The sequence below is a fragment of the Xenopus laevis genome, chromosome 1L, assembly GCF_017654675.1.
Source record: "Xenopus laevis strain J_2021 chromosome 1L, Xenopus_laevis_v10.1, whole genome shotgun sequence".
Classification (NCBI taxonomy): domain Eukaryota; kingdom Metazoa; phylum Chordata; class Amphibia; order Anura; family Pipidae; genus Xenopus; species Xenopus laevis.
In genome coordinates, this window is record NC_054371.1 from 147946745 (window position 1) to 147952744 (window position 6000).

Sequence of the window (6000 nt, forward strand, 5' to 3'; positions counted from 1 at the left end):
TTTAGAATTGTTTTTATAAATGGATGAATACACTATAAATCCTATAGAAAGAAAGTAGAGAAGTATAGAAAAGGGCAAGTTTGTGCATGCTTCTTTTAACCTTTTTAGGTGTTACTGAATGAACTAAATCCCTAGTGAAGAATGACCATGTAGATAACAGATAGACCTGCATATTATGATGCATACATTAGAGAATAGGTACTTAACCCTTCAAGTGTCATCAAACAGAATCTATTCAAAAAGACTATATTGCTGACGCTATAGATTATACATTTCTGATTGGGTCATTAATATAGGCCATTGCCATTCTTTTTTTACGTGGTATCAGAGATGAAAGTGTTGTTGACCTTGTCAAAGATTAAGGGGAGTAGGTATGATTAATTTATGCAGCTATTAATGAAAAATGTATTTGTAAGCCCTTCTAAGAAGATATGTGGGGTGAGGGGGCAGACTGCTAAATGCCTGTTTTTTCATACCTTTCAGCAAGGTTTTAAGGTGAGCGATTAAATAATACAGGCAAATGTTTAAAGGTTTAATAAGGCAGTAATTGCTATAGGATAACCTTAAAGCACAACTTTATTCCAAATCACAGAATCCCTTCTTACTAGCACATACATCTCTACCAGTACAAGCGGTGCATCCTAACCTCCAAAACGGTCTATCTTGGCATGCTATAACTTGTGAATCAATGATGTCATTGTGATAATTGAACACCGCAAATATTACATTTAAAGGTACGAGAAACCATTCCATTATTCTTGATCCTTTTATGAATAGAAATTGGAAATAGTAAATAACTTACTGCACCTCTACTGCTGGGGAGGTCGGACATACATCATACCACTAAATGTATTTACCACTACACAGACTGCATCAGGTCCTTTTTAAAATACCATTGTTTTACAGGCAAAAGGTGGATGTACAGTGAAATCTATGAACCTCACCCCATGTTGTAGTAAAGAATCAGGAGATTTTTTTTTTAGTTTAATCAGATTCTTGTGGAACCATAGCCGTGCCATGTGCCTAATGCAGACAAACTGAAACCATTTGCTTAGTGCATGAAGTGCAACCAATGCATCTTTTCAACAGCTGCTTCTTTATCAGCAGATGTGATGTGCTGTTTAGTTCACACAAATGATGCAAGCATTGTTAATTATTAAAAAAACAAGTGTGTGACGGGCTCATGGGCCTTTGATTCTGTATAAGGTGTGCATTACTAATTATAAAATGCAAGTCAGGAGAATAATAATGCAGTAAGCATTTTAGCAGTTCTGTCTTGTATTATATTAAGAAATATGCTATCTGCTTCCTTAATTGACTTATATTGAAGTCATTGTTCAATATAAAAATAAAAACTGGATGAATAGGCTGCAAAATAAAAAAAAAAAAAGGTTTCTGATATAGTTAGCCAAAAATGTAATGTAAAAAAGCTGGCGACATAATATCTAAAGCCAGAACGCTACTTCCTGCTTTTCATCTCTTAATGATTTTCACTGATTGGTTACCAAGCACTTACCAATCAGTGACTTGAGAGTGGGGCACATGGTCATATCTGTTGCTTTTGAATCTGAGCTGAATGCTGGGGATCAATTGCAAACTCTCTGAACAGAAATGTCCCATGTGGGCTCCCTTAAAGTTACTGACTAACTCAGAGTTATAGAGCTGTAAAGCAGAAAGGTGTGTTCTGTTATGTTAGACATCCAGTCACTCCAGCCATTATACATTACATTTTTGGCTAACCATATTAGAAACATTTTATTTATGTTGCACAGCCTATCTGTGTGTGTGTGTTATTTCGCTCTTACCTGTTATAAATTGTAATAATTCTTCATGTTTTGCAGATATGTAGGCATATAATATAGGTTATATATATATATATATATAGCAGTATTTAGTATCTGTCTCTGAAGGACAATCACTTCCCTGCACCAGATAGGTGTTTGAAGAATATAAAAACCAGTAGCTGGCTCCTGACAGGGTTGGTTGCTAAACTTGCTAATGAATGACCACTAGGTGGAGCAAGTGCTATGTAAAAGGTGCAATGTATAAAATCTACAGAAAAATATTCAAGCTGTTTAAAAAAAGAAAAAGCAGTAGCATCACTGGGTTATTAACAGGCATATTTTAAATTGCACTAGAGAGGCATAAAGCACTTGAAAAAGCTACCTAATCAAGAAATTGCATGAAAAACTCAACAATATCCTAATAATCTTGATACTTACATTTGAAAAGAGGCAAAGTTAGAGAAAAGTAGTGTTGTAAAGTTATGCAAATTGCTCAGTCTTCTTAAAGAGTAACTGCCTTTTATGCTTCTTGTGTACATAAAAGGGACGCCAGTTATAATTGGGCAATAATAACATGATGAATTAATCGTGCCTGGAAATTCTTTATGGGACAGTTGTTTGAATGGCAAAGCTTTTTATGTTTCCCTTTTTTTTTTGTCTTAACCATTTCAGACAGGCACATTTTCCATCAAATATTTTTAAAATTTCGACTGCAGAATTTGCTTTATCTTCAAAGTGATTCATTTTCCCTGCAAACATAGTGGGAGGTGACGCGCTACACAGTTTGAAATTATATCTGCCTTGTTCGTGTCCGTTAAAAAAAGAAAAAAATTATTACAATTAAGAATTTTGCAGATTTCAGCTGGCATGTTGGGAAATCCACTGAGTTAATGAACTTATTGGTGAATGTATGTGATTATCAATTAAATGGATTAAAGGGCTTGTTTCTGGCATACTTTACTGTTATTGCAAACCACTAGCATTTTAATTAAAAGTGTAACATTTATGGCAAAGGCATTTTGCAAGGTGAGTTAATGGCAACGTTTGACATATTAAATTAGTCTCTCCCTTTAAATAATAATCTTGTTTCTAATTTTGGATTTTCAGCTAATTTGTATATTTTTCATATTATATTTTCAAGACCGGAACTAGTAGGCACGTGGCTAGGGTGCAAAGCTGGGATTCTGCCATGCACTTTTACCTTCTCTGACGCCTACCCCTAGTCCGGTCCCATCTCTCCCAGACTCTTTGTGATTTTTCTCTGTCTTTTTGTGGTTGTACGCAAGCACGATTTTGCGCATTCGAGAGCTCAGCCGGCGCCTTGACTGGCCGGGTTGCCTAGGGTGATAGGGCCAAATGGGCTAAAATCAGCCTGCTTAAATACACAGGCACCAATTCTAGCAGAAACCTCTACCCTTTTCGCGTCCATATGGCTGTGTGTTATTTAAACATTTAAAAAAAAAAAAAGCCTTTGACTTTTTGTGCCCTTAGCTAGCACTTAATCAAAGGCTACGCAAATGTATACACAGGAAGCTATTTAAAGGTACACCAAGCTATTTTAAGATACACCAATTGGGACCAGCCTGTGCGCAAGTGCCCCGATAGGCACAAAATACATTAGGCCTCTCTGTCTCCCATGTCCTAATAAATGTTTCTGCACTTTTAGTTATTTTTGTTTGATTTTTTGGGAAACTCACGTTTTGCTTTGACAATTATTATAAATAACTAGCCCAGGTAAGCTGCACATGTCCGACAACACGTAGTTGTAACTGAGCTCATTTATGGTGTATGTAATGACTGAAATGTTCAGAAATGTGTTCTTTATTTGTGGTTTTATGTTGTAGTGTTACCATGTGAGACTTCTAAAACATACAGTCTGCTGATTAAGAGAAATTGAGTAATAAATGGCTTAAAATAAACAAGTTGTCTATTAAATATAATATATATATATATATATATATATATATATATATATATATATATATATATATATATATATATATATATATATATATATATATATATATATATATATATATATATATATATATATATATATATACAAACAAACATGACGGGTTTTTTATGTATTTTTAATATTTTTGGAATTCCAAAATGTTCTCTTTTCTTTATTGCCTCAGACCTAGTGTAACTCATATAATTAATGGGACAACTCTGGATATGTAAAAAATGTAAAAGTACAATGGATTTATGTTGCATGGTCCATACTTAGAGCTACAGTGCAAAGAGCAATGCAGTCAAGTCAGGGAAGTATGTGCTTAACACCTGCCAAGGAAGTAGTAGTGTCTGTTTCCAAGGTGTGTTGCACATTCAAAGTAGGACTGCACAAGGGGAATCTATGTATTTCCTATATGTCATCCATTAAATAGGCAGCACTATATACAAATATATGCACAACTTTTTGAACTCTATATTGGGCAATGCATGGAGACCAGAGCCAAAGATTCATTCAAACATCAGCCATTTTTAATGGATTATGATGTTCCACATGGGAGGCACAAATGTGCAAGGATTTGCTAGTTTACTGACCTTACTTTGATAGGTCTTCCAATGACAAGATATAAAGGACATGTTAAGCCTATTTCATTGGGGTGCCAAAATGTTTAGCACAGCACCTCCATTTCCTTACCTTTAGATCTTAATTCCTTTGGCTTATATCAGTGGGGGTCATTTATCCACACTTGGCAAATTTGCCCATAACAACCAATCAGCGATCAGTTTTTTAAGCCAGCTGCAAGTAGAACAATTAATGCAACAAGCTGATTGGTTGCCATGGATTATTGCCCATGGGCAATTTTGCCCAGTGTTGATAAATGACCCCCCCAGTGGCACATGTACACCATAGTAAAACGTGCTTGGTTTACTGTACTGCGCATGCGTGAACATGAATCAGCACAAGGGATCCCTGGTATGTAGGCAGAAAGTTAAGTAAAATGATGGCACACACTTTTTCCCAAGAAAAAAACTTGGCAATTTATTTCACTGAGGGATGCCTAACTTTTTTGCGCCCCCAGAGAAAATACATGTATGTCCTTTAAGCAAGGATCATTTAATAAATGACAAATACTTTTTTTTCCTTAAAAAAGCAATGCAAGTATGTCATAATTTTATCAATGTATTTTTAACAGCCACAATGCAAGTGAAGGAGGAACAATCATGGTACTTTAAGGTAATGTTTATTGTGATGTCATTTACAATTCAATCACTATAAAAAAATATAATGGTGGTTTAATACTGTTTTTTTGCTTGACTCCTTTTAAATTTCTGTCTATTGTGTGGGATATTTTTTTACATTTTTTTTAAATTTTCAGAAAAATATATTTTTTTTAATTTAGAAATTCCTCATATTGTCCCTTTGATAATGGCATGATTGAAAATGTGGGAAAAAAATGCCACCAACACTACAGTTTAATAAGTCATTGCTAATGGAACATGTAAGCACAAAACAAGAGTTTTAACAATGATTCTATTCAGTCACAAATGCAAAATATAAAAAGGAACATTATACAAAAGTGGCTTGAAATAAACTTTATTCTCCTATACCCAAAGGATGTTGGTCTGTACTCTGCTGACAGAAGGAAGGCAAATAATCTTGCATAATTCATTTTTTATGGGGTGGAAAACAAGAACAACAATATAATAGAATAGAATTCTAGGAATTCTTCATACATTCAATTTTCAGTTGAATATGAACATCTGCTTTAATGCTACCAATTTTAAAGGGAAACACAAATCTGACCATGCAAAAAAAAAAACAAACTAAAACCGAAGCAAAGGACAGGAGAAAACATGAGAAGATCTGAATTACTGCTTAATATTCTCTCTTTATGTGGTCACATGGTACCATTTATTGGCTGAAATCTCGGGTTTACAGATAACCGTATCAGATGGCATCTTTATGCATATTCCATGTTTTTATAATCTTTCCATAACAATCTCAACAGATCATTCCATTGAATTGGGCTTCAAATATGGTGGCAACAAGCAAGAAAAACTGGTCCTACTTTTACCTTGAATACATTTTTTAAAGATGTTACCGATAAAGAGATGATTAGGACATTTCTTTTTATGCGTTTTGTTCTAAAAACACAAAACTGCAGGGAGACATATAGGAGCATATTTATTATGCTGTATAAAACAAAATCTGATGAAAAAACTACTTAAAAGCTGTGTAAAATATCGCATGATGTTTGTA